At 47.1% G+C, this 27,925-nt stretch overlaps 1 protein-coding gene across 1 annotated transcript in view; it reads left to right on the forward strand.

The window, feature by feature from the left end:
- The first annotated feature begins 5,394 nt into the window (after positions 1 to 5,394).
- Positions 5,395 to 27,925, forward strand: part of CSGALNACT2 (chondroitin sulfate N-acetylgalactosaminyltransferase 2) — a 69,133-nt gene continuing 46,602 nt past the window's right edge. Inside the window, exon 1 of the mRNA XM_060241032.1 lies at positions 5,395 to 5,479. The gene's annotated coding sequence lies outside the window, so the exon portion shown is untranslated. The remainder of the gene's footprint in view (positions 5,480 to 27,925) is intronic.

Raw genomic sequence — 27,925 nt, forward strand, 5'->3', positions numbered from 1 at the left:
TGCCATGGTTCTGGGGGCTGCCGCTGGCCCCGTGAGCATTTGGCAGGCGAGAGCAGAAGCAGTTGCAGCCTCCTGCTGGAGTTAAAGGGCCCTCGATCAGCTGTTTCGCGAGCCCTTTCACTAGCACAGGGGCTGGGGCTGCTTCTACCTCCAGCCCCACACACTATTTTGATGGTGGGGAAGGGAGGGAGGGTGGTGGTGGGGAAAGCAGCAGGGAGAGGAGAGGAGGGAAGGGAAGGGAGCTCTTCCTTGCCTGCCCCTCGCCACCACCCTCCCTTCCTTCCCCGCCATTAAACTAGCACTGTGGGGCTGGAGGCAGAAGCAGCCCCAGCCCCCGTGCTGGTTAAAGGGCCTGCGGAACAGCTGATCATTGGGCCCTTTAACTGGCGGGGAGGTGGGGGGCTGCTTCTGCCCGGATCGCCGGCTTCTCCTGGCCTCTTTCCCAGTTTCCCTCCCTCTCTTCCAAGCCCCGATCGCTGCCTTCTCCCCGCCTCCTTCCCCTCCCTCCCAGTCCCAGCCCCGATCCGTCTTCTCCTGGCCTCTTTCCGTCCCTCCCAGCCCTGATCACCACCTTCTCGCCTCCTTCCCTGTTGCCCGTTCTCCTGCCCGTCACTCTCATCGCCACCCTCCCTTCCTTGGGGGGGGAGGGGAGGGTGTCAGAGGGAGAACAACTAGAGGGAAGGTCATGTGGGGTGCTGGGGGCATCAGTGCCCCCCCAATGGAAATGCCCCCCCCCCGATCTTCAAAATCCTGGCTACGGCCCTGGCAAGGGGAGAGGCAGGTTGGTGTGATGGTTAAGTGTGCGGACTCTTATCTGGGAGGTGATGTCAGGAGGTGTGGCCTAATATGCAAATGATTTCTGCTGGGCTTTTAAAAGAAAAAAAAAAGGCTCTGAGCAGAACAGAGTTTGAGTCCAGTGGCACCTGTAAGCCCAACTAGGTTTTCTTCTGGATATAAGCTTCCGTGTGCATGCATGCTTCTTCAGCTATCTGAAGAAGTATGCATGCACACGAAAGCTTATACCCAAAATAAAACCTGGTTAGGTTTAAAGGTGCCACCGGGCTCAAATTTGGGCTGGGTTCAGAAAGGCAGCTTCTCAGTTTTTTTTTTTTTTTAAAGCCAGCAGTTTGAGGTGCCCCGCTGCAAGCAGACGGCACACTCCCGGCTGGCAAGAGGGGCACAGGCTGCGTGGGACTGGAGGAGTGGTCACGCCACTCATGTGCTTGGAAAGTGCTGCACAACATGCCCTGGCCATCAGGGGTGGAATTCTAGCAGGAGCTCCTTTGCATATTAGGCCATACACCCCTGATGTAGCCAATCCTCCAAGAGCTTACAAGGCTCTTTTTTGCAAGCTCTTGGAGGATTGGCTACCTCAGGGATGTGTGGCCTAATATGCAAAGGAGCTCCTGCTAGAATTCCACCACTGCTAGCCGTTCAGATGGCTTGGAAACATACCGTGAAAGCACTTCAGCAGTTTGCCACTGGGAAGTACCCGGTGGCTTTTTGAGGCGGAATTGAGGCGGCTGGAGATGAGGTGGGTGCACCAGAGGCTTGGGGCCCAGATGTGTGTCTAAATGTGCCTGAGCTGGCAGCACCTGTAGAAGAGCATGCGTTAATCCATGCATAAAGAACATTTAGTTAAGGCGCCGCATAACGTTGAAAGAAGGAGGCTGATAAAGTATATTCTGTCGACATCACAAGGAGTCCTGCAATAAGCGATTCCTCCTTACTTCCTCCGTGCCATTTGAAGTTGAATGCTGAGTTCAAAGGATTCTGCCCACCCCGGTGTCCATCAGAAGAAGCTGCCTTTCAGGCTGTGGAAAGACTTTGTGGGGACATTATTCATACTGTATACGCAACGTTCTGTTCTTTTTGTTCAATTCAGTTTGCACTAAATATATTTGTACACTGTTTTGTGAAAGTTACATTGTGTCCAGTGATTCCCTTTTATGATCCATTTTCTTCAGGGGAGCTGATCTCTGCCAGCTGGAGATATGTTGTAAAAGCGGGAGATCTCCAGGCCTCACCTGGAGGCTGGCAGCCCTACTGTCTGGCCATATTGCCCATCTGAATGCAGCCTGTTACTTACTACTACAAGTCACTTCTCTTTGTGCTTCTGCTACAATCTACAATATTGGAATAATCTTCTCAGTCTATTTTACAAGATGGTTATCAGATGGAGGCTGGTAGAATGGCACACTTAATGAACCCGAGAAAGCCCCCACATAACTGTTATTTTGCACAGCAGACGAAATGCAACTATTTAGGAGGGAAACTTTAGAAAAACCAGATATTGTAGTGGCTGGTTTTAATGAGCGCTGAAAGCTTATTCTTTTCATTGTATTTATGGCTGGTTTTCAACTTTTATGATCCAGCGTGAGCCTTGCTGGGAAAAGAATGGGCCAGAAATGCCATAATAAATAAAAATAAAATGGTGCGAAGCCCTTCAAACACTTGAAAAAGTGCCACAGAAGCAATTCATTGCAGTGAAGTACTTTGCAGTCGAAATTTAACAAGAGCCAGAGATGTCCAAAGAAAGATTATTTTTTTAGAAAAAAAATAGTAAGTCTTGTGGCACCTCAAAGACTAACATAATTTTATTCCAACATAAATCTAGATGGACAAGCACTCATTTCTTCATCTGTAACGAGTGGATCTGCACTATGAAGATATTTTATTCAGGAAGTTTTTTGGAGAAAGAAAACAGAGTCCAAAGCCCATGGAGAAAAGGCTGAGCATGAAAAAAATCTTCAATCTGCAGAGAGCAAATACTCGTTGGAAGGTTGGTGAAGGAAGACAGCGCCCCAGTCTCTGAAATAGTGAGAACCATCCAGCCATTCAGCCTGCCTCTGTGTGCATGTTAGGCAACTGTGTGCCCAAAGTAACATGCTTACACTATGAGACACACTGTATGTGTCCAGTGACACGTGTGGGACAAAGTGTGTAAAAAGCACACCAATATCTGTCAAAAGATGTTGCATACCTGCAAGGGTTATTTTGTAGAAAAATAGGTGGTGGAGCTCATCCAGGGATTGTTATGCAGCTGCAATACTATTCAGTGGACAAGGAGGTGGAACTCTCAGAAGGAGGTGGAACTCTCTGAAAGGTTCAGGAGCTGTGCTCCTGTGAGCTCCCACTGAATCCGAGGCCTGCATACCTGTGAGGTTAACATACATATGTGAGGTGACATGGTTCTGTGTGAGGTGATTTTACATTTGTATGTAGCAACATTTCTCACAACTCAGCGGGCTTGTATGTGTGAAGTGGTATACATGTGAGGTTGCCAGCCTCCACGTTGGACCTGGAGATCTCCTGAAATACAGATGATCTCCAGCCTACAGAGATTGGTTCATCTGGAGAAAATGGCTGCTTTGGAAGGTGGACTCTACGGCATTGTATCCCACTGACGTTCATCCCCTCCACAGTCTCCACCCTCAAATCTTCAGAAATTTCCCAACTTGGAGCTGACACCCCTAAGGGATCTGCAGTGCAACCTGTCTGCTGTGAGGCAAAGCGTGTGTTTGACTGTGTGAGAGACAATACTTAGGGTTCCCAGCTCTAGATTAGAAAATACCTAGAAATTTTTTGGGGGTGGAATCTCTTGAGGGTGTGGTTTGGGAAAAGGAGGGACATCAGCCAGGATGTGATGTCACAGAAGCGGCCATTTTGTCCTTTGTAGACCAAACATGAAACGGTCACCAACCTCCAGACGCTGAGCTGGAGGTCCCCTGGAATTATGACTACCTACATCACTTATTTATTATTTGAACAAAGTTTGAGTCCAGTGGCACCTTGAAGACCAACAAGTTTAATTTTGGATAGAAGCTTTCATGTGCAGGCACACCTCTTCAGATACAACTCCTAAGACATCTGAAGAAGTGCACATGCACGCAAAAGCTTATACCCAGAATAAAACTTGGTTGTTCTTAAAGGTGCCACAGGACTCAAATTTTGTTCCATAGGTTCAGATCAAGTGGCTACTCGCCTCAATGTTCTTTATTTAAAACATTTATGCTACCTCTGCTAGAGCAGGGGTGGCCAAAGTGTGGCTCTTTTATTTATTTTTATTTATTTATTTTATTGCATTTCTATCCCGCCCTCCCCTAACAGGCTCAGGGCGGCTAACAATAATTAACAGAACACAGTGTTAAAAACAAGATACAGAAAAATCATTAAAACAATTTGACAGTTCGAAGCATTTAAAAATATACAGTCCAATTTCAAATTCACTCGCAAGTAGGGTTGCCAATCCCCAGGTGGGGGCAGGGGATCCCCTGGTTTGGAGGCCCTCCCCCCGCTTCAGGGTGGTCAGGAAGTGGGGGAAGGGGAGGGAAATGTCTGCTGGGTACTCTACTATTCCCTATGGATATTTATTCCCATAGAAAATAATGGAGAATTGATCCACGGGTATCTGGGGCTCGGGGGGGGGTGCTGTTTTTGCGGGTAGAGGCACAACATTTTCAGTACAGCATCTAGTGCCCCTCCTCAAAATACCCCCCAAGTTTCAAAAAGATTGGACCAGGGGGTTCAATTCTATGAGCCCCGAAAGATAATTCCTTCATTATTTCCTTTGGAAGGAAGGAATTGAAAAGGTGTGCCGTCCCTTTAAATGTGATGGCCAGAACTCCCTTTGGAGTTTAATTCTGCTTGTCACAGCCTTGATCTTGGCTCCACCCCCAATGTCTCCTGGCTCCACCCCCAAAGTCTCCTGGATCCACACCCAAAGTCCCCAGATGTTTCTTGAATTGGACTTGGCAACCCTACTCGCAAGGATTCATATTGTGCAGCTCTCAAAGCCCCCGCCCCCTCATCAGTTGGCTTGGAGACTGCATTTAAAAGTTGCTTTCTTTCCCCCTCTCCCTCCATTTGTTTTGTTTCGTTTCTGCCTTATGGCTCTCAAACATCTGACATTTCTTTTACACGGCTCTTAATCAAGCTATGCCACCACCACTACGCTGGAAAAAAATGGCTGCTTCGGAGGGGTGGCTACCCCACTGAAGTCCCTCCCCTCCCCAAACTCCGCCCACCTCAGGCTCCACCCCCAAATCTCCAGGTACTTCCGCACGTGGAGTGGGCAAGCCTCAAAAAAAGCGCGGGAAGAACCTGGCGGTTGGCCACGCGCCGCGAGCTCGGGCGGTCACGAGGTCACTGAGGCGAGGCGAGACCGTTTCCCCCGCCTCCCTCGTTCGCTGTCTCTCACACCTATGCGGTCGAGGCCGCGCGCGCGTGCGCGGCTCCGCGCCTGTGGCGACGCGCCCCTCCCCCCCCCCCAGGTCGGGTCTCGGGCGCCGGTGGCAGTTTGGGGGCGGAGCTCCGTCGGTGGCGTCAGCCGGGAGGGGGAGGGGAGGGAAGGGAGGAGGAGGCGGCCCCTGTCGCCGCCTCCTCCGCCGCCTCTTTCCCTCGCTGCCTCACAGGAAGTGGGGCCGCTGCTGGAGGAGAGCTGGAGGAAGGCGGCGGAGAAGGAGCTGCAGGAGGCGAGGTGAGCTCGGCGGGCGCCCCCGGGGGGGGGGAGCGGGATGCGGGGGGGGGCGCCCATTCCCTCCCCTCCCCTCCCCTGTCTGCCCTGGAGGGAGACCCCCGCCTAAGCCTCTCCTCTTCCCTCTGGAAGCCTAATCCCGGCTGTATGGGAACCCCACTTGCCCTCCCTCCGCCTCTACTGGGTTTCTTTGCATGCTTCCATGTATGTAATAGAACACGTGTCGTTGCATCCACACCTACGGGTGTCTGCCGTATAGAGAGACCCCCCCTTCCCTCTTTGAAGCCTAATCTGGGCTGTTGTAAAGCAAGTGTGGGAACCCCATTTGCCCTCTCTCCGCCTTTACTGGGTTTCTTTGCATGTTTCTATATATCTAGATATGTAATAGAACTCGTGTCGTTGCATCCACACCTACAGGTGTCTGCCGTATAGAGAGACCCCCCCCCCCCTTTCCCTCTTTGAAGCCTAATCTGGGCTGTTTTAAAGCAAGTATGGGAACCCCATTTGCCCTCCCTCTGCCTTTACTGGGTTTCTTTGCATGCTTCTATGTATGTAATAGAACACGTGTCGTTGCATCCACACCTACACGTGTCTGCTGTATAGAGAGCCCCCCCCTTCCCTCTTTGAAGCCTAATCCGGGCTGTTTTAAAGCAAGTATGGGAACCCCATTTGCCCTCCCTCCAGCTTTACTGGATTTCTTTGCATGTTTCTATATATGTAATAGAACACGTGTAGTTGCATCCACACCTACGGGTGTCTGCCGTATAGAGAGACACCCCCCCCTTCCCTCTTTGAAGCCTAATCTGGGCTGTTTTAAAGCAAGTGTGGGAACCCCACTTGCCCTTCCACCACCTTTACTGGGTTTCTTTGCATGTTTCTATATATCTAGATATGTAATAGAACACGTGTCGTTGCATCCACACCTACGGGTGTCTGCCGTATAGAGAGACCCCCCCTTCCCTCTTTGAAGCCTAATCTGGGCTGTTTTAAAGCAAGTGTGGGAACCCCACTTGCCCTTCCACCACCTTTACTGGGTTTCTTTGCATGTTTCTATATATCTAGATATGTAATAGAACACGTGTCGTTGCATCCACACCTACGGGTGTCTGCCGTATAGAGAGACCCCCCCCCTTCCCTCTTTGAAGCCTAATCTGGGCTGCTTTAAAGCAAGTGTGGGAACCCCACTTGCCCTTCCACCACCTTTACTGGGTTTCTTTGCATGTTTCTATATATCTAGATATGTAATAGAACACGTGTCGTTGCATCCACACCTACGGGTGTCTGCCGTATAGAGAGACCCCCCCCCCTTCCCTCTTTGAAGCCTAATCTGGGCTGCTTTAAAGCAAGTGTGGGAACCCCACTTGCCCTTCCACCACCTTTACTGGGTTTCTTTGCATGCTTCCATGTATGTCATAGAACACGTGTCGTTGCATCCACACCTACGCGTGTCTGCCGTATAGAAAGACCCCCCCCTTCCCTCTTTGAAGCCTAATCTGGGCTGTTTTAAAGCAAGTGTGGGAACCCCACTTGCCCTTCCACCACCTTTACTGGGTTTCTTTGCATGTTTCTATATATCTAGATATGTAATAGAACACGTGTCGTTGCATCCACACCTATGGGTGTCTGCCGTATAGAGAGACCCCCCCCTTCCCTCTTTGAAGCCTAATCTGGGCTGTTTTAAAGCAAGTGTGGGAACCCCACTTGCCCTTCCACCACCTTTACTGGGTTTCTTTGCATGTTTCTATATATCTAGATATGTAATAGAACACGTGTCGTTGCATCCACACCTACGGGTGTCTGCCGTATAGAGAGACCCCCCCTTCCCTCTTTGAAGCCTAATCTGGGCTGTTTTAAAGCAAGTGTGGGAACCCCACTTGCCCTTCCACCACCTTTACTGGGTTTCTTTGCATGTTTCTATATATCTAGATATGTAATAGAACACGTGTCGTTGCATCCACACCTACGGGTGTCTGCCGTATAGAGAGACCCCCCTTCCCCCTTTGAAGCCTAATCTGGGCTGCTTTAAAGCAAGTATGGGAACCCCATTTGCCCTCTCTCCGCCTTTACTGGGTTTCTTTGCATGTTTCTATATATGTAATAGAACACGTGTTGTATCCACACCTGTGGGTGTCTGCCGTATAGAGAGACCCCCCCTTCCCTCTTTGAAGCCTAATCCGGGCTGTGTTAAAGCAAGTATGGGAACCCCACTTGCCCTCCCTCCGCCTTTACTGGGTTTCTTTGCATGCTTCTATGTATGTAATAGAACACGTGTCGTTGCATCCAAACCTACGGGTGTCTGCTGTATAGAGAGACCCCCCTTCCCTCTTTGAAGCCTAATCTGGGCTGTTTTAAAGCAAGTATGGGAACCCCACTTGCCCTTCCACCACCTTTATTGGGTTTCTTTGCATGTTTCTATATATCTAGATATGTAATAGAACACGTGTCGTTGCATCCAAACCTACCGGTGTCTGCCGTATAGAGAGACCCCCCCCTTCCATCTTTGAAGCCTAATCTGGGCTGTTTTAAAGCAAGTATGGGAACCCCATTTGCCCTCTCTCTGCCTTTACTGGGTTTCTTTGCTTGTTTCTATATATGTAATAGAACACATGTCGTTGCATCCGCACCTACACGTGTCTGCTGTATAGAGAGCCCCCCCCTCCCTCTTTGAAGCCTAATCTGGGCTGTTTTAAAGCAAGTATGGGAACCCCATTTGCCCTCCCTCCAGCTTTACTGGATTTCTTTGCATGTTTCTATATATGTAATAGAACACGTGTAGTTGCATTAACACCTATGTGTGTCTGCCATATTTAGGAACACTCCCCTCTTCCCTCACTGACACCTAATCCGGGCTGTTTTAAAGCAAGCATGGAAACTCCATTTGCCCTTCCACCACCTTTACTGGGTTTCTTTGCATGTTTGTATATATCGAGATATGTAATAGAACACGTGTCGTTGCATCCACACCTACACACGTCTGTCCTATAGAGATACCCCCCCTCCTCTTCTTTCTTTGAAGCCTGCTCTGTTTAAAGCAAGCATGGAAACCCCATTTGCCCTCCCTCCACCTTTACTGGGTTTCTTTTCATGTTTGTATATATCTATAGATATAATTTGACAGGTGGCATTGCATCCACACCTACACGTGTCTTCCATTTTTTAAAACCCTAACCTTCTTGTTCACCTGTGGCTGCAACCTTGTCTGATTGGTCTTCCCACTTCCCACCCTTCCCCCTAAACAAAACCTTTTTTTCCTTCTCCTTTCCTCCTTTTCTAGGATGCCTGGCAGGTGATCTTGGAATAGGAGCCTCTTGAGCGCGCAAAAAAAAAAGCGCCCATGTGTAGACTAGGGGTGGTTAAGTCAGGATGGAAATGGAGTCTCTTCCCCCTCTTCCATCCCCATCTTTTCAGTGCTGCAGACCTCATACTGAATACGTGCAAAACCCCCTTTGCTGTCTTTTCCTCACAAGTCTCTCTTTCATTCTAATAATGCCAGGTGTCTTTGCTCTGTGCATAGTCTTGTTGATTTCAGTTTAAGGGTTTTTGTTTTTTAAGATAATGGCATCAAATCGTTTTCTTCATCCTCATGTCCTGCAGTTTTTAAAGGCAAAGTGTTCTGTGGCAGATGCTAACGAGTAAATTGTCTGGGTAAATAACTTCTGGACGTGCACTGTTGGACTACTCTTGCACACTTTGGATATTATGTGTTTTGTTCAGGCTCAGATTGGTATTTAGTTTTTGTTCTTAGTGGTTTCAGCATCCGGTTCTTCAGTTCTTTCCAGAAGTTTTTCTTCTTACTGCATCTTTAGATTTGAGCTGCTTCTACATGAAATCCTTCTTGCGTGAGGACAGCACTTGCAGGGTGGGGGTCCTAGACCCACTCTTTGAACTCTGTCAGTCATGCATTACTTTTGTGCTCTCACCCCTCCCTCTATGTGCTGTTTCTGCTACGGATCAGGACTGTGGTGGGGTACAGTAGGAGTGTGGCCTCTCTCCTCCACTGTTACCCCAAACAGATATGGTCCAGGTGTGTGTATTTAACCAGTTGCAGAAGATCCTGTGTCCTAATAGTTCCTTTCCTGTGCTGTATCTCTTTGGGGTCATAGTTGTGGCAGGAATGTGGGGTGTAGTTTTTTGTACACCACATCATGGTCTAGACTTGGAGTGGGATCAGCAGATACATAGGAAGAGAGAAGAACATGGAAGTAATGTGTGACTGTGAAACTGGGTTCACAGATTGCATTTGGGATCCCCATAATCTTGTACACTGTGATCTGTCTTTGAAAATCGGCCATAAGCTACTGTTTTCTATGGGGTGTTACATGAATGGGGAAACTTAAATGAGGTCTATAGTGGTAAGTGAATTGCATCTTAGGTACTCTTTGTATTTCTTTTTCAGAAAAAGAATGCTTTATTAAGAAGGAACAGAGTTTTTCCTACAGTGGCCCTTAATCACTCAAAATAGATCCTGGACTTTTAAAAGTGGAAACAAATAAGGAAACAGTTTCCCTCTGTTCTCCTGTTAGATGCTCATTTCTCAAATAAGAGCCACTGTTGTTTAGTGGTTAGAATGTCAGACCTGGTTGAGATTCAGATGGGTTACTTTGTTGGTCCGAAGCAAAAGAACAGAATTTGAGTCCAGTGACACCTTTAAGACAGAATTTGTATTTATGGTATAAGCTTTTGTGCGCACACAGTTCTTCACATACAGTGAAATGGAAGTTACCAGTCCATACATATAAGTAGAGGGTAAGCAGCAAATTAGCATACAGCATAATGAAGATGCTTAACAGATGCAAGGAACAAACAGGAATAACAAGCTTAGTATATATGATTATTATTTTGTTTGAATTCAATTCCAGGGGGTGGAGGACATAGAAGAAGAAGAAGATATTGGATTTATATCCCGCCCTATACTCTGAGTCTCAGAGCAGTCACAATCTCCTTTACCTCCCCCCACAACAGATGTCCTGTGAAGTAGGTGGGGCTGAGAGAGCTTTTTACAGCAGCTGCCCTTTCAAGGACAACTCCTATGGAAAGCTGTGGCTGACCCAAGGCCATTCCAGCAGGTGTAAGTGGAGGAGTGGGGAATCAAACCCAGTTCTCCCGGATAAGAGTCTGCACACTTAACCACTTCACCAAATTGGCTATCTCACATAGTGAAGCAACTATATCAGAATTGGAGATTGGTGTGTAAATGTATCCTTCTTAGTTGTGGAATGCTGAGAGTAATTAACGGAGACCCTGGGGCGCAACAACCAGAAGGGGAATGATGTAAGCTGCTTTTGTAGATAAAATGGAGACGAGACTGACCGTAAGCTGCTTTGGGTCTCCATAAGGGAGAAAGGTGGGATGTAAATATAAGAAGATCCAATCAAGCTGGCAGAAATGGAGTTGGTGTGTTGTGGTGGGAGGACTGTAAATCAGGAAGCTTTCTGGGTTCAGGCCTTACTTCTGGCATGGATTTGCCTGCTCTCAAATGAGCGCTCTCTCTTGTCCCCCACTCCCACTCCCTGCTCAGCTCATTTCTACGCCAAGGTTGTGATGATCATTTTAAAGGGGTTTTTGTATGGACTGTGACAGCGTAAAGTGTGTGAAGCGTTTTGAACCTCCAGAGTGCTGCGTGAATAGTAAATGGTGGTTGCTATTACAGTATGGTATTAATAAACAATGAAATAGATTTAAAAGGGTTACTCCTGTCAGGAGAGGTGAGTGGATGCAATTATCAACAGCGGGTCTCGAATACCAGGCCTATCGGGCATGGGAAAGTGCATGGGAAATTGACAATTTGTTCTTGCGGCTCCTGGATCATTTTAGGGTAGAAATACTTTGAAACAAAGAAACTAGATTGCTTTCTAGTTAACATAGTGCAGATTTGGTACTAGTTGGGTAAAGTGGTATTGAAGTCGTATTACTAACGAACTGGAAGCTGATAGAAGAGGGAAAATAAAATTATTCACTTGTCAATCCGTCAAAATTTTGGGTAATGTCTATTAAAAAGGTCAAGGTAGTCCCCTGTGCAAGCACCAGTCGTTTCCGACTCTGGGGTGACGTTGCTTTCACAATGTTTTCACGGCAGACTTTTTACGGGGTGGTTTGCCATTGCCTTCCCCAGTCATCTACACTTTCCGCCCAGCAAGCCGGGTACTCATTTCACTGACCATGGAAGGATGGAAGACTAGTCAACCTCGAGCCAGCTGCCTGAACCCAGCTTCCACTGGGATCGCACTCAGGTCGTGAGCAGACGGCTCAGACTGCAGTATTGCAGCTTTACCACTCTGCGCCACGAGGCTCTTCGTGTATATAATAATGTATATTACTCCTGCTAATCAAGGTGGAAGAAAAGAAAATGAGAAAGGATGGGGGATTGGTACCTTCATCATTGTGTTTAATCAACTGAGTTACTGAAGACTTGCCAGAAAGCCTCAGTTGTAGAGGTGGCTGGGAGTGTCTCTCGTCAAGCTTTCTTTGTGGTTTTAATTTTTTTTTCCATTAAAGAATGAATAACAACAAAGAATAGCAAAACAAGAAGAAAGGGGGGGGGTAGGAAAAACTATATATAAAAGGCTAAAATAAAAAAAAACCCTTGCTTTGTGAGAACATTGCCATTTTTCTTCTTATTGGATCTGGTAATTGTCATTCTTACTTTTTGAACCTTAAGGACTGATTACCTTTGTCTTCTTTTGGTGGAATTGCTGTAGGTACTTCAACCAGAGTTCCCTGTTATCAGAAAATATCCTTCATGTAACATTAAAAAAAACCTTAAGAGGAGTGGTTTGCATTTAAGCTGCAATGCTGGTTCTGACTTGCTACTGAGAAATTAAGTTGAATGTTAATAGACCAGTCAGTTGATCTGCTTTCTAGATAGGTAGGCAATAGGTTTATTGTACGAGGCCATTGGCCATTACAGTATAAAATTACAGTATAAAAATTTGCATTCCAAAAATCATAATTAAAAAGCAGATCTTCAGATTAAAACGGTTCACTTCTAAAATTTCTTAAGTACATCATTGGTATGTTTAAAATCATAACAACTGTGCTGGACTATAGAGCTCAATGTGCCGATTTGACCATGGTGAATATCGAGTATTCCACGGAATCAAGAATATGTGTTAGTGGCAGTCTGTTATCAAGTCACAGCTGACTTACGGCAACCCCACAGAGTTTTCCAGGCAAGAGAGGCTCAGAGGTGGTTTCCCATTGCCTGTCTCCGTACCGACGCTTCCTCTAAGCTGTGGAGTCTTGTGAGCAACAATTCTACTTTGGGCGCTACTGCAGAAGTTAGTTTGCTTTGGGGCCATTTTCCCTGAGCTAAGACGAAAATGGGTGAGCCGGAGGCTTAAAAATTGTGAGCTAGCTCACAGTTACACAGCTTAAACACAGCTCTGAACCCTGACTGCCGTGGTCGGCTCCCGTCTAAATACTAGCCAGGGCAAACCCTTCTGAGATGTGACACGGTCGAGCTAGCCTGGGCGACTCAGGTCAGGGCAAAAGTGGCAGTCTACTGTTAAATCCAGTATGCTTTTCTTTTTAAACCCCAGAGGAACAGGATTAAAATTTGCTCCCCCCCCCCCAGTCTTGCAGGAATCAGAATCTTGCACACCTTGTTTAGGACCGGGAGCCTCTCTGCCCTGCAGCTCCTTTTGGTCAGCCACTAAAATTAAAGGGTGCAGAATTGGAGCGGGGGTGGGTGGGTGGGAGGAACTGGGAGAGCCAGTGTGGTATAGTGGTTAAGAGCAGTGGACTTGAATTTGGAGAACCTGATTTGATCCCCCACTTCTCCATGTGAAGACTTGAGCCACTCACAGCCTCACCTACCTCACAAGTTGCTTGTTGTGGGGGTGAGGAAGGGGAGGCGATAGAAGGGTGCTTTGTGTCTCCTGAGGGTAGAGAAAAGCAGGGTATAAAAACCTTCTCTTTTGTACAACTCTTGCTGTGCCAAGTGTGGTTCTAGCAGCTGAGGCTAGAGAGGTCTGGGTTCAGATCCCTGCCCTGAAATACTTTGTTCCGGTCACGTTTCCCACCTAATCTACCTCAGAGGGTTGTTGAGAGGATACGTAGGAAGTGGGAAACCAAGTACAGTGGCCTGAGTTCCTTGGAGAAAGAAGAGGAATACCAATTAACGATGTGTACATACTACGTAGCTGCCTTTATAAAGCAGTGCACATGCATGGACAGTGAAAGCTTTGTGCTCTGAATGCACACACAGGTATGCTGTGATGCACCCTCCAACTCTGACCCCGGAGAAGAGAACCATAAAGATGAGTGGTAGCGTTTTGCAAAGAGTTCTTTTGCTCATGGGTGTATGATGATCCGTGTGTGTGTAGACAATCCAGCACAGCAGGAGACTCCCCCACCCACTCCCAACAGTCGGAGCACTGCTTTCCTTTCCCTCCTCTTTCCTGTAAAAGATAGCTTGGGGGTGGATCTTCCATGCCAAGCTATGAGATAGTAAAGGAGAAGTCTTGAATGCAGCCTGACTTTTCTTGGCAGGGATGTGGTTAAGGAAAGCTTGTCCTTAAGTGAATGCTGTAACATTCCTGGTTCAGGACTCAAAAGCCTGAGACATGTTTCGTCTCCATCTGCTTTCCTTGCCTGCTGGGCCAAGCGACAGTGATGAGCCCTTCCTTCTGAATGTTGGTTTCATCAGGGGCTGCTGCTGTCTGAAATAAGGAGCATGTTGCGAGACCAGAAAAAGGTCTAATGTGTCAGAACACACTCAGTCCTTTATGAGTGGCAGGGTGGGCATACGCTACATTTGCATTTTGTCATTAATGTGTCTTTTTCGTTAATGTCTCTTTTTTTCTCTGTTTCTAAAAAAAATAAGGAACAGGTGGCGAGGTTGCTTGGCGCGTGGTTCAACTTTCTGGCGCACAAACATTTTATCAAAGTATTTTGCTTGATTGTGTAAGCAGTGTGTCGCTCAGGGAAGGCGTCTCATTCATGAATCTATGTAAATAAGAAAAGTGTTAAATGAAAAACGGCAAGTGGAGTACATTTAAAAACCTTAAAGTGCTAGGCTTCTTCTATCTGGTGTGCGTTTGTCTTGTGTTTATTTGAAGGGTTTTTCTCTGGCTGATACATGAAACTTTGAAGTCAGCTGGAAAATCAATAAATTATGCGAGGCATTTCAGCTTCTTCTCATTTTGAGGGCTAGTACTGTTAATTCTTGAAAGTATTTCCCCCCACCTGTAAAATAAGTAACGGTGGGGAGGAGAATTGAAAATTGGCAAACTTGGGATGAAATTCTTGACCTGAACCTACCATTTTAATCTGCCTTATTCACATGTTAAAACAAGGGAAAGATATTTCAGGATTCTAGAGAAGACAGTTTTCTTTCTCAGAAAATTGCCCAACATGTTTTCTGGCTTGCTGCGCTTTCAAAAGCACTTTCCTTGTCTAATTCCTTTCACAGTGAATTGCTTTATTCTCTGCTTACTGCTACCTATCTCTTGGCAGTACCTTGGAATCTAGTGATGAGGTTGTGTACATAAACCCATGGGTCTTTTCAAACTAATAAACTTCCCAGACACTCCTACAGGAAAAACTGGTGAAGAATATATCCAGCATGTGACCTATCTCATTGGAGTAGGGCAAACTGATTCTGGTTGTTCACCGTTAACTTCTGTCGTCTCTTTGCCCTAAGGAAAAAAAGGTGTTTCAGGAACATAGCATGTTGGCTACCAACTTTAAAAGGGGGATTAGACAGATTCATGGAGGAGAGGTTTATCAGTGCCTACTAGTCAATGTGACTAAAGGGACTCCCTTGTTTAGCAGCAGTAAATCTCTGAATACCAGTGCCAGGAGGCAAGCTTGGGGGAAGGACTCTGTGCCCTGTTGTGGGACTTCCAGAGGAGCTAGTTGGCCACTGTGAGACAAATGCTGGACTAGATGGACCACTGGTTTGATCCAGCAGGGCTCTTGTGTTCTAATGCAAGTTTGTATTCATTAAAAAAGGTAAAGGTAGTCCCCTGTGTAAGAGCCCTGTGGCGCAGAGTGGTAAAGCTGCAGTACTGCAGTCCTAAGCTCTGCTCGTGACCTGAATTCGATCCCGGTGGAAACTGGGTTCAGGTAGCCAGCTCCAGATTGACTCATCCTTCTGAGGTCGGTCAAATGAGTACCCAGCTTGTTGGGGGGGAAAGTGTAGGTGACTGGGGAAGGCAATGACAAACCACCCCGTAAAATGTCTGCCATGAAAACGTTGTGAAAGCAACGTCATCCCAGAGTCAGAAACGACTGGTGCTTGCACAGGGGACTACCTTTACCTTTTTAGTCCCCTGAGCAAGCACCAGTCATTTCTGACTGTAGGGTGACGTCACAGCACGACGTTTTCACGGCAGACTTTTTAACGGGGTGGTTTGCCATTGCCTTCCTCAGTCATCTTCAATCTCGAACCAGCCACCTGAACCCGGCTTCCGCCAGGATCAAACAGAGTTTGACTGCAGTCCGAGCTCTCTGCTCATGACCTGAGCTCAATCCCGGCAGAAGCTGGGTTCGGGTAGCCGGCTCAAGGTTGACTTAGCCTTCCATCCTTCTGAGGTCAGTAAAATGAGTACCCGACTTGCTTGGGGGTAAAGTGGAGATGACTGGGGAAGGCAATGTCAAACCACCCCGTAAAAAGTCTGCCATGAAAACGTCACCCCAGAGTCGGAAACGACTGCTGCTTGCACAGGGGACTACCTTTATCTTTGTTCATTTTCTCATATCAGAACTGAAATAGACTATAAGACCTTTGGGAAGCTGGCATCTGCTATCCCCCTTGATACTGCAGTTCTTCCCTGTCACAGAGAACACCAAAGGTGATTGGTACTATGCTGTTTTGAAGGAAAGCCAGAATATAGATTTAAAAGTGTGAGCGCCACCTCCCTCCATGCAGTTTTCTTGTACTGCAGTATATTCAAACCAGGTTCTTGAAATGCTCTCAATGTTACCTTGCCAATATCTTTGCAGCTGGCACAGTACTGGTTAAAGTAGCTTTTGCTGGTTATAAAACCACTTGAGTTCATAATTACGTATTAAGGAAAGCATCACTATTGCAGCTGACAGTTGTCTTCCCACTCCTCAGTGAAGGTTAATGTTCACGTATCTGTTCCTGTCTACTTTTGTTTTTTGGGAAGAAAATGTAATTGCAGCAGTTGCAGAGGAAGATTTGAATCGTGTTCGATAAAATTGTGTCCCCTTTGCATGTTGTGCAGCGGTGTGATGAAAATCAACTTTTGCCCATCTTTTTCTTAAGCAAAGAAAGTGGTATAGCGGTTAAAAGTGTCGCAGTAGGTTATAGAAGATCCAGGTTCAAATCTGCACTATGCTATGAAAGCTCGCTGGGGATAACCTAGGGCCAGTCATACACTCTCAGCCTAACCTACCTCACAAGGTTGTTGTGAGGATAAAATGGAGGAGAGAATAATAATAATAAATTTATGTTTGTATCCCGCCCTCCGCCGCCAAAGGCAGGCTCAGGGCGGCTCACAGACATGGTACAACCATGATTTCAATAAAATACAATCAATACAGTAAAACAAATTAAAATACAATTAAATTACATTTATAAATTAGGTTAAAATTAGATAAGACAGCCGTTATGTGTTAGTAATTAAGGTGCTACAATTCACAGACATATATAAGATGGCTAGAAGTCAATTTAGCCGGGTTCTATCTTAAAAGCGAACTGAAAGAGGGTGGTTTTGCAAGCCCTGCAAAACCGATTCAGGTCCCGCAGGGCTCGTACCACCTCTGGAAGTTGATTCCACCATCGGGGGGCCATTGTTGAGAAGGCTTGCTCCCTCGTTGTTTTCAATCTAGCCTCTCTTGGCCCAGGGATTTTTAAAAGGTTTTGGGAACTGGATCTCAGTGCTCTCTGGGGAACATATGGGGAGAGGCGGTCCCTAAGGTAGAAGAAGGATGTAAGCCATTGGGAAGAAAGGTGTGGTATAAATCAATCAATCAATACTGTTCTGATAGAACTGATAGCCTGGAGCAGCTAAAAGACAATAATCATTGCTGGCCTGTAATTATTAGTAAGGGGCTGTGAGCTAGGCTGTATAAATTTCTTTCCCATAGAATCCTAGAGTTGGAAGGGACCCCCAGGGTCATCTAGTCCAGTCCCCTGCGCAATGCAGGAAACTCACAAACGCCTCCCCCTAAACTAACAAGACCAGCATTGCTGTCAGGTGGCCTTCTAGCCCACCACCTCCCGAGGAAGCCTGTTCCGCTGAGGAACCCACTCTGTCAGGAAGTTCTCCGTTGAATTCAGTCACGGTGACTCACCCAAACTTGGGTGGGGTTTGCAACTCAGCATTTGGAATCAAATTCAGGGTCATGCTAAGCGTGGCTAGTGCCTGATTTGAGTTCAGTAGCACCTAAGAGACCAACAACATTTTCTGAGTATATGTTTTTTGAGAGTCAGCGCTCACCTGAAGTCTTACCTGCTCAGTCTGGCAGCAGCTCGGGAAGCTGTCAGGCAGGTAGGAAAGCTTCTCAGAGAGCTTTGATTCTTGAAAGCTTATACCCCCAAATCTTGTTGGTGTCCAAGATGTCCCTGGACTCGAATTTAACTTCTCTGCTGCAGACTGACACGGCTACCCACCTGACACTGTCTTCGTGGCTAATGTTGAAATATATGCTGCAGATGACGTGAGCAGGAAGTGAAAGAGCACATCATCCCATCTTCAACTTCTGAGCTTTACAGGAAGGGACTGTGATTCAGTGTCAGTGTATCTGCTTCGCATGCAGAATGCCTTAGGCTCAATGCCCGGCATCTCCAGTTTTGTTGTGTTTTTAATGTTTTAGGACAGCAGACAGGAAGTATTTAAAAATGGAAAGAGCTACGGCATTGTGATTGAAAACCTAGGCAGGCAGCTGGAAGAATTCAGTTGTGTTCAGTGTTCCCTCTAAGCTGAGTTAGTGTGAGCTAGCTCACAGATTTTTAGCCTCCAGCTCACACATTTTTGTCTTAGCTCAGGAAGGATGACCCCAAAGCACACTAAGTTATGCAGTAGCTCACAACTTTCATGCCAGCAGCTCACAAAGTAGAATTTTTGCTCAGAAGACTCTGCAGCTTAGAGGGAACATTGTTTATCACATTGTGCATGTGCCCAGTCTGTTGTGTGTCTTTAATGGTGTTTCTAGTTTCATGCTCCTCCTATGGGACTAGCTGGACCCAAGGATTTGGGAACTATGCCATACTGTGGAAAATTCTTATTGCATTGACTTATACATTCAGCTCCACATTTAATTGCACTGCTTTGAGGTGACTTTGCTACCTGAACGATTTTCCAGGCCTGGCTTGAAAATCCGCTTATCTTCAAACGGCTCTTTATGAGTATTCCTGATACCTGACTCATAAGAGCGGCCATTCTACATTATTAGGTAGTACAGATGTGGTGTCCTAATACTGTGGCAATTTTAGTTCTCCGTAAGTGCTTTTGACAAGCGTAATGATGAACTGTTCTTGACATTTGATGCTGAAAAGCTGAGTGGTGTTCAGAGTAGCAATTAATGCTCCTTCATATCTGCATACTCAAATGTGCCTCTTGTAGAAGAAGCACATTATACTACATTTAACCAGACATCCACAACCTTTCTGAGCCTGCATGCCCCTCTGGGATTCTGGCACTATGTTAGGGGTCCCAAATCCCCCGCTAAGCCTGGAGACCCCCGATTTGGAGCCTCCTCCTCCCGCTGGCCATAAAAGGGAAAGCGGGGGGGGGGGGAGGGGGAGAACGGCAGCCCTTCCCACCCAGCCCCGATCGCAGCAGCCAGAGCTCTTCCGTTTTCTCAGGCTCCTTCCCGCCCCCAGTCAGCTGGCCGGTGAAGGGAGGGGAGCCCAGCCATGCCCCCAAAGGACCATGTGCCTTTGCACCTCCGGAGGTGAGTGAGTTCTGTCTCCTGCATCAGATTTCCCAGAAAGGGGGGGGGGGAGGGGGGTGGAGAGGGAAACGTCTTTTCATAGGGTATAATGGGGAATTGATCTGGAGGTTTCGGGGGCTCTGGGGGAGCTGTTTTTTGAGGTAGAGGCACCAAATTTTCAATATAGTATCTAGTGCCTCTCCCCAAAGTATCCCCCAAATTTCAAAACGATTGGACCAGGAGGTCCAATTCTATGAGCCCCAAAAGAAGGTGCCCTTATCCTTCATTATTTCCTATGGAAGGAAGACATTTAAAAAGGTGTGCTGTCCCTTTAAATGTGATGGCCAGAACTCTCTTGGAGTTCAATTATGCTTGTCACACTCTTGTTCCTGGCTCCGCCCCAATGTCTCCTGGCTCCACCCCCAAAGTCTCCTGGCTCCACCCCCAAAGTCCCCAGATATTTCTTGAATTGGACTTGGCAACCCTACACTATGTGGTGGGCGCAACTACAAAATGGCTGAAGCATTCAACTCTCTGGATTCAGAACTGGGCACAGCTTACTCAACTAAAGGATTGGTTTAGGGTTGATTTAGTATTACATGTCTACAGGGAGAACCCATTTTTTAGATATGCTTTCTCTGAGTGTGGCTTATTCTGCTATTTCTCCGTATTGGGAAGGAAGTGGATTTTCCAGTTACATGCATTGCAGGAGCCTGGCAAAATTAATGGTTCCTAGTGCAGTGAAAGACGCAGTAGGGAGTCTCCACTGTGAGAGAGCCATTTAGGCTCAAACACTTTAACGTTTCTTGTGGGTCCTGGAAGGAAGGCATTTGTAGTTGGATGATTAGTTAATAAACTCCACTAGGTAGATGTTGCTACTGTTGTTAAGAATAAGCTTGTTTTTGGTTCATACATGTGGATGGGAGGGAAGAAGAGACGTTTCTGGGTACTGGAAATGCAATTCCGTGCAATTGCCTTGTCTCTTTGCAAGAAAGAAACAGTAGTTATTTTCCACATAGTTTTGTTTGTAATCTTTAAAATGTCAGTCCTTTTTGTTCCTCGGCTTACTTGAATACAGAATAAGAGCTGATCAGGCATTCTGCGTATTGGCGAGTTATGCTATTCACTTCATGTCAGGGTACTCTAGGCGGGGTGCAAATAATTTGCATTCAGGTCAGTATTTCACAAAAGGGAGGAGTGCTTATCCTTTAAAAAAAATTATAATTGATATATTAAAAGCCAGGATGGTGGAGAGGTTAGAACAGGGGTGGCCGCACCTGTGAAAGCCGCAAGGCAGGAAGGCAAATAGATGGGGGGAGGGAGAGGTGGAGAGAAAGCAACTTTAAATGCATTCTCCAAGGCATCAGCTGGCTTTGTTTGGAGAAGTGATTTAAGGAGAAATGCCTTCTCCAAGCTGGCTGACGACGGGGTGGTGGGGGCTTCGAGAACCACACAGTGTGTGTGAAAGAGGCACATGTGGCTCCCAAGCCGCAGTTTGGCCACCCCTGGGTTAAGATTTGGGCACTGGAAGTCCAAATTCCGAATATTGCTTAGCCATGAAGCTTATTGAATGGTTTTAGTTGTATTACTTTCCTCTAGCTTGAATTAGCGCAGAGGAGTGCCTTAAGACTAACATGATGAACTGCTTAGAGGAAGACTGAGACCATATATATATATATATATACTCACTCCTGTTTTCAGCATGCAGACCATTCTGCCATACTAAAAAAAATGTCATTTCATAGGCTCTCTTTGATTGCGCTCTGAACATTTGAAAGTCTAGTCCATCCCTTCCAAAACGATGAAACAGAAGGTTATCAGATTTATTTTTCACTTCAAAGATTCCTTTTTGGAATGCAAAAAGCTGCGTCCCAATGATGTAATCCACAGGAACTGACTTCATGGGAGATTGTTATTCTGCCCGTTCTCCCACTGTGTTGCATATCTGCATGGAAAATAATCACAAGTCAAACCTCACGATTGTTGTGTCTTGGGGTTTTCTTCGGATAAGAGTTATTGCCTTAGATGGCAAGTGAACGATCAGTCGGTCAGATTCTGTCTTTGAAGACTAGATTTATATAAATAATAAGTGTGTGATATTAGTTAGAGTTCGGAGTAAGATTAGAGTAGTTAAAATTAGAGATCTGAGTAAGTAGTTTCCATTCGGTAGGTTCAACTTCTGTTGCCACAGCTGTGACTTAATATCTTGCTGATGATTCCCCCCCCCCCCCACTTGTGAGATTGTTTTCAAAACAGAGCATTATGATGAATGTGTGTCACGTTGCAGGTAAATTAAAACCACCAGAACCAACAACATGCTGACTTTGGGTGACTAAATGATTATGAAAAATGTTGTGAAGGGGTGTCAAACTCATTTGTTATGAGGGCCAGATTTGACATAAATGAGACCTTGTTGGGCCGGGCCATGTTGTGTGTACCTATTTAAGATTAGGTAGCAGAGATACCTGCGACTCCTTGAGCGCTTTCATCAGCGCTGCCTTCGCACCATCCTCAACATCCACTGGAGTGACTTTGTGACCAACACTGAAGTCCTCAAGAGGGCGGAGGTTACAAGCATCGAAGCACTGCTGTTGAAGACGCAGCTGCGCTGGGCAGGGCCTATTTCTAGGATGGAAAACCACCGCCTTCCCAAGATTGCTCTGTATGGCGAACTTTCCACCGGCCATCGAAATAGAGGGGCGCCGAAGAAGAGGTACAAGGACTCCTTGAAGAAATCCCTTGGCACCTGTCAAATCAACCATCACCAGTGGTCTGACCTAGCCTCAGATCGCAAAGCATGGAGGCACACCATCCACCAGGCTGTCTCTTCCTTTGAGAACGCACGCATAGCTGGTCTTGAGGACAAAAGGAGATTGAGGAAGAATCGCACTGCTACAGCACCAACCTCAAATCAGACTTTTCCCTGCAGCCACTGTGGCCGGATCTGCCTGTCCCGCATTGGTCTTGTCAGCCACCAGCGAGCCTGCAGCAGACGTGGACTACTGCACCCTTCTTAAATCTTCGTTCGCGAAGTCAAGCCGAGAGAGAGAGAGAGCAGAGATATAAATTTTATAAAGAACACAGACAAACACAAATATCTTTTTTCAAAAAAAGAAAACATGCTTAAAATGTTTGTGCTCATTGGTCTTAAAGATGCTTTCTTTGTATTTCTTCCATGGGATCCAGGAAGCTCGGCAAACGAAGCTCTTTCCTTCCTTCCCCAGGGTGCTAGGAGGGGGAGGAGCCTCAGCCAATAGAAGGAAGAGAGGCTTGGCTCAGTAGCTCTGCTGTGCAATTGAGAGAGCCTGGCAAAGCAAGCTATTCCTCCCCCCCCTTCCTCCCCAAGGGAGGAGCCTCAGCCAATGGAGAAAATTGAGACTGCTCTGTAGCTTCTGTGCAGTTGAGCAAGCCTTGTAAAGCAAGCTGTGATGCAGAAGGAAGCAAGAGAGAGGGAGAAGGAAGCATTTGACAGCCAGTTGCTTGGGGGCCTGATAGGATCCCTCCGGGGCCTGATTTGGCCCCCAAACTGCATATTTGACACCCCTGTGTGTTTGCAGTGGCTGTATTTAAATGGATGCCCTTCTAGGCAGTAGAAAAGTGCAAGACTCCAGTAGCGCCTGAAAGTCTAACAAAATTTGTGGGAGGGGATGAGCTTTTGTGAGTACGTAACTAATCCCCTGCAGCCACAAATGTTGTTAGTCTTTCAGGTGCTACTGGACTCTTGCTCTTTTCTGCTGCTGTGGCAGACTAGCAAAGCTTCCAATCTTGATCCTCCTCCTTGGCAGAGAGCTTCTCTGCAGAAATCAGACGGTAGGTGGATAATCTATAGATGAGCCATCAATATTGCTGGCTCAGTAGACCCTTTGGATTTAGGACAAACATAATTGCACGCTCCCTGAACTTTGACAGAAATTCCTTTATTGACTTCAAGGGCCTTTAAACGAGTCCCACAGACATACTTTGCTGAATTAAGCTTTTCCAACCTAACATGCAACATCCATCTTTCAAGAATCCTTTTGTGACACGCATTGCCGAAGATGAGAGCTTTATTGTGTGCGACCTGCAGTATTTACGACTGTTCAGCTTGCTGCCCGATGACTTTGCAAAGGGTCTTGTGGACGAGCCGGCAATACAAATTGTGTGGCTTGTTTTCAAAAGTAATAATTGGCAAACTTTTCTGATATGTCCCCATAAAGATTAATGAAGGATAACAGCCCTTACAGATGGAGATGCGTTTTAGTTGCTCTGCTAAAATGGAAAAATAAAGTGCAAATATGGAAACTCGACATATTATCCCCTGGGAATAAAGCTTATTCGGTTTGTAAACTGGTAACTTATTGTTCCTGATTGAATCCGATAACCACCAGGCAGTTAAACAAAAGGGCCGTCTTGAAGCCTGTGGAAAGGTTTAAGTGTTTCAGAAAAATCCACACAATGGCCTGGAGGAAAGAATGAAGTCGAGGTAATTTACTTATAAGAATAGGACTGTTTGGCTGGTGTAATAAAAAGCTGTGTGGCTTTTAAAAGTAGCAAGGTGCTATTTATTTTAATAGCGCAGACTAACCTGTGTGTATCTTGCATTCTGCAGGAGTGGGCTTGAGAATCTATGGCAGTGGGTAAACTGAGGATAGCCAGCTAGAACTGGGAACCTAAAGGGCTGAAACTGGAACCTAGATTAAGATGTTACTGCAGTTCATAATTGCCCAGTTTGGCTTATGAATTTGGTCAGCTTGTGATGCTTAGATGTCCTTGTTCTTAATCTTCCTGAGCGATGTTCTCCACCTTGGAAAGTTCCTCCACATGCACCTATTGGGGAGGGACGGTGGCTCAGCGGTAGAGCATCTGCTTGGGAAGCAGAAGGTCCCAGGTTCAATCCCCGGCATCTTCAACTAAAAAGGGTCCAGCAAGTAGGCATGACAAACCTCTGCTTGAGACCCTGGAGAGCAGAGGAGGGATGGTGGCTCAGCGGTAGAGCATCTGCTTGGGAAGCAGAGGGTCCCAGGTTCAATCCCCGGCATCTCCAACTAAAAAAGGTCCAGGCAAATAGGCATGAAAAACCTCAGCTTGAGACCCTGGAGAGATGCTGCCAGTCTACTTAGATCAGGGGTCCTCAAACTACGGCCCGTGGGCCAGATGCGGCCTGCTGAGGACGTTTATGCGGCCCGCCGGGTTATGGCAAAATCAGACCGGAAGTGACGTTCGACCTAAACTCGCGTTAGCAACGCACACTTCCGGCACTGGGCTGAGGCGGCGGAGACAGAGTGTGAGGTGATACCGAGGTGAGGTGAGTTCCCAGGCCAGGGTGTGTGGTGTGGGGAAGGGAGAGAGATGCAGAAGACGGAGAACTGACGGCCCGCGGCCTTGTACAGTAACGGCAGTCCGGCCCTCCAACAGTCTGAGGTACAGTGAACTGGCCCCCTATTTAAAAAGTTTGAGGACCCCTGACTTAGACAATACTGACTTTGATGGACCCAAGAGGGTCTGATTCAGTATAAGGCAGCTTCATATGTTCATAAGGCATTGTGGAGGGTGCTTTGTGAATGCGGGTGCAGAAGTATGTTTAAGGGGGGATGCTTCACATTGTCAGGAATGCTTTAGGCTGACCTTTCATTGCGGAGGAGTTTGGACTAGATGGCCTGTATGGCTCCTTCAAACTCTCTATGACAGGGTGGCCAAACTAAGACCCACATAGAATAAACGTCAGATGTTTGAGAGCCGCAAGACACGAATGTCAGATGTTTGAGAGCCGCAAGACTGGAAGGCAGACAGGCAGGCAAATAGATGGGGGGGGGAGAGGTGGAAAGAAAGCAACATTAACTTCAAATGCATTCTCCAGGCTGTCAGGAAGGATACAGTCCCAGAGCTGCTGGGCACCATGTGGAGATGCTCTAAAACTTTAGGCAAATGGGAGCTCTGCAGCCCTGGTGCTTGTCTGACTGAGGTTCAAAGAGGATTCGTGACCTGAATGAACTGTATATTTGCTTTCCCCCGTTGCGTGTGATTGCACTTTTCAGCATGAGGTAGCTCCCAAGTATAGGTTGTAGATCAACATCTATTTTCTTGGCACTTGGTACCTTATAGTAACCCCCTGAACTTTTTCTCCTCAAAATCTCAGGGTTAAATGCCAGTCAAATGGTTTTATTTATTAGACCCAGTTGTGAGGCTCTCCATTTTTGTTTCAGTGGGCACCTTTGGCATTCTCATATGCTGTGGTGGGCGCAGCCCCAAAATGGCTACCACAAAATGGCTGCCACAGGAGGTGGAAACAGACAGAAAACAGCTGCCGCGGCTTACCTCCAGTCACACAGTGAATAGCCTTGTGGTGTGGTGGCAGCTGCTGCCAAAGCAATCTCCAGTGGTCAGTCAGAGGCTTTGCTGGGCAAAAGCCCCAGCTGACCCTTCCTACTGTCTAAAACTACTTGGCACGCTCTAGGAAAGGCATTGGCGTGGTGGGCACCACATTGGGGATACCCGTTCTAAAGAAAATCACACAACTTACTGGTAGGGCTTGCTGACAATGTAGCAAGAGCCCTTTCATGCAACTCAGTTGAGATGGAAGGCTTCCTAGTGCTAATTTAGACAAGCTTGGGATCTGGACTAGATCTGCAAGTTCATTTGCTGGGGGGCAGTGTCAAGTCTGCTGATTTCAATAACGAGTCCTTGTAGAAACAAAGTATCATAGTTTATTGAATACAGAACTACAGAGCAAGATAGTCATTGAAGGACTGGGGAGCATATACATTGACCCAGCTTTTCAAGGTACAGATCAAAGGATTCCTGCGGGGGGGGGGCCCTCTATACAATCTACTTTCACACCAGGATGTTACTTTCTCCCTCAGTGCGAGGGCTTGACGCCTCCGGACTCCTACATGCACTCGGCCTGAGAGGGCTCAGTTATCTTGTTCCCATATCAGCATTTCAAAGCGACTACACAACAAAGACATAGCAAGGCAGAGGGGAAGGAGGGGTAGTTCTCAGCAGCTAGTTTACAGTATGCTTTACCCAGAATCCTTTACCAATGAACCAAAGTTACAGAACCATCATTTTATACATATCAGACTTGACATACTGCCCCCCCTAAGCGGGGCCTCGGGTGGGACGGAGTTGGGTTCTGATGCAGCTCAGCTCTCCGGTGCTCCTTGAAGTCACTCCCCCTACTTTACTCAAAGAGGGGGAGGGTTCTGGTCCCCCGGGGTACCACTTGGATGGGGCCGGACAGCGACGGAGTAAGCTGCAATGAAACACAGGGTGAACTTTACCAAGGCTGGGGGGCAGATCCAACTCTACAGTTACTGAATTAATCACCCGTTTGATCTTAAACGGACCCACGAACTTCGGCGCCAATTTCCTAGATGGCTGGGAGAGGGGCAAGTTCTTGGTTGATAGAAACACAGAGTCCCCCACCTTTAACTCCCAGACTGGCACATGAGACTTATCATATTGTTGTTTGTAAGTCTCTTTAGCTATTCTCAGGTTCTCTTGTATTGAGGGCCAACACTGACTGGGGTTTTGCCACCACTGCTCAAACGGAGAAGTTGTAGTGGGGTCTCCCCCTCCCGGTAACATTGGGATCGGTTTCCCTTCATAACCGAACACCGTTGCAAAGGGGGAAGTTTTGGTGGAACTGTGAGTGCTGTTATTATAAGCGTATTCTGCAAACGGGAGTAGGTCTACCCAGTCAGACTGTCGTTGGGAGACAAAACAACGAAGATACTGCTCCAGCACCCCGTTCACTCTCTCCGTCTGTCCGTCCGACTGGGGGTGATAGGCTGAACTCAACCCCTGTTCCATGCCCAGTAATTTGCAAAACTCCCGCCAGAAGGTGGCAACGAACTGAGGCCCTCTGTCGCTAATGACCTTGTCCGGAATTGAATGGTGTTTGGCTACGTGGTCAAAGAACAATGCTGCCAGTTTCTTGGCCGTGGGTAGTTGTGCGCAGGGGATGAAATGGGCTTGCTTAGAGAACGTGTCTACCACCACTAGAATCACAGTTTTCCCCCTTGAAGAGGGGAGCTCTACAATAAAGTCCATGGACACAATTGACCAGGGGCGTGTGGCTGTTTCTAAGGGTTGCAACAGCCCGGGAGGCTTCCCTCCCCTCCTTTTCGACATTATGCACACCGGGCAGCCTGTCACGAAGTCTGACACATCTTTCCTTAGTGACGGCCACCAAAATTGCCTGTTTACTAGGTGCAGTGTTTTGACATAGCCAAAGTGCCCGGCTAATTTTGAGGCATGACACAATTGCAGTATTTCTGTTCTCAGTTTCTCCGGAATGTATAGCTTCTCTCCCTTGTACCACAACCCATCCTTGCGTTTCTGCACGCCCTCTGGCCGCCCACCTCCCTCCCTCTCGGCTTCTAGGGCAATACGTTCACGGCTGAGCCCGTTTAGCTCCTTCCTCTTTTGGGCACGGGTGGTGACCATGGCCGCCACCTGCATGGGGCAAATTAGTGAGTCTACCACCTCCTCCCTTTGGCTCTCATGCTGTGGGAGCCGGGACAGAGCATCCGCCAAAAAGTTCCGGGTCCCCGGAATGTGCTTCAGAGTAAAATCGAACCTGGAGAAGAAGCCCGCCCACCTGATCTGTTTCTCACTCAGTTT

Source organism: Heteronotia binoei, chromosome 6 (genome assembly GCF_032191835.1).
Source record: "Heteronotia binoei isolate CCM8104 ecotype False Entrance Well chromosome 6, APGP_CSIRO_Hbin_v1, whole genome shotgun sequence".
Classification (NCBI taxonomy): domain Eukaryota; kingdom Metazoa; phylum Chordata; class Lepidosauria; order Squamata; family Gekkonidae; genus Heteronotia; species Heteronotia binoei.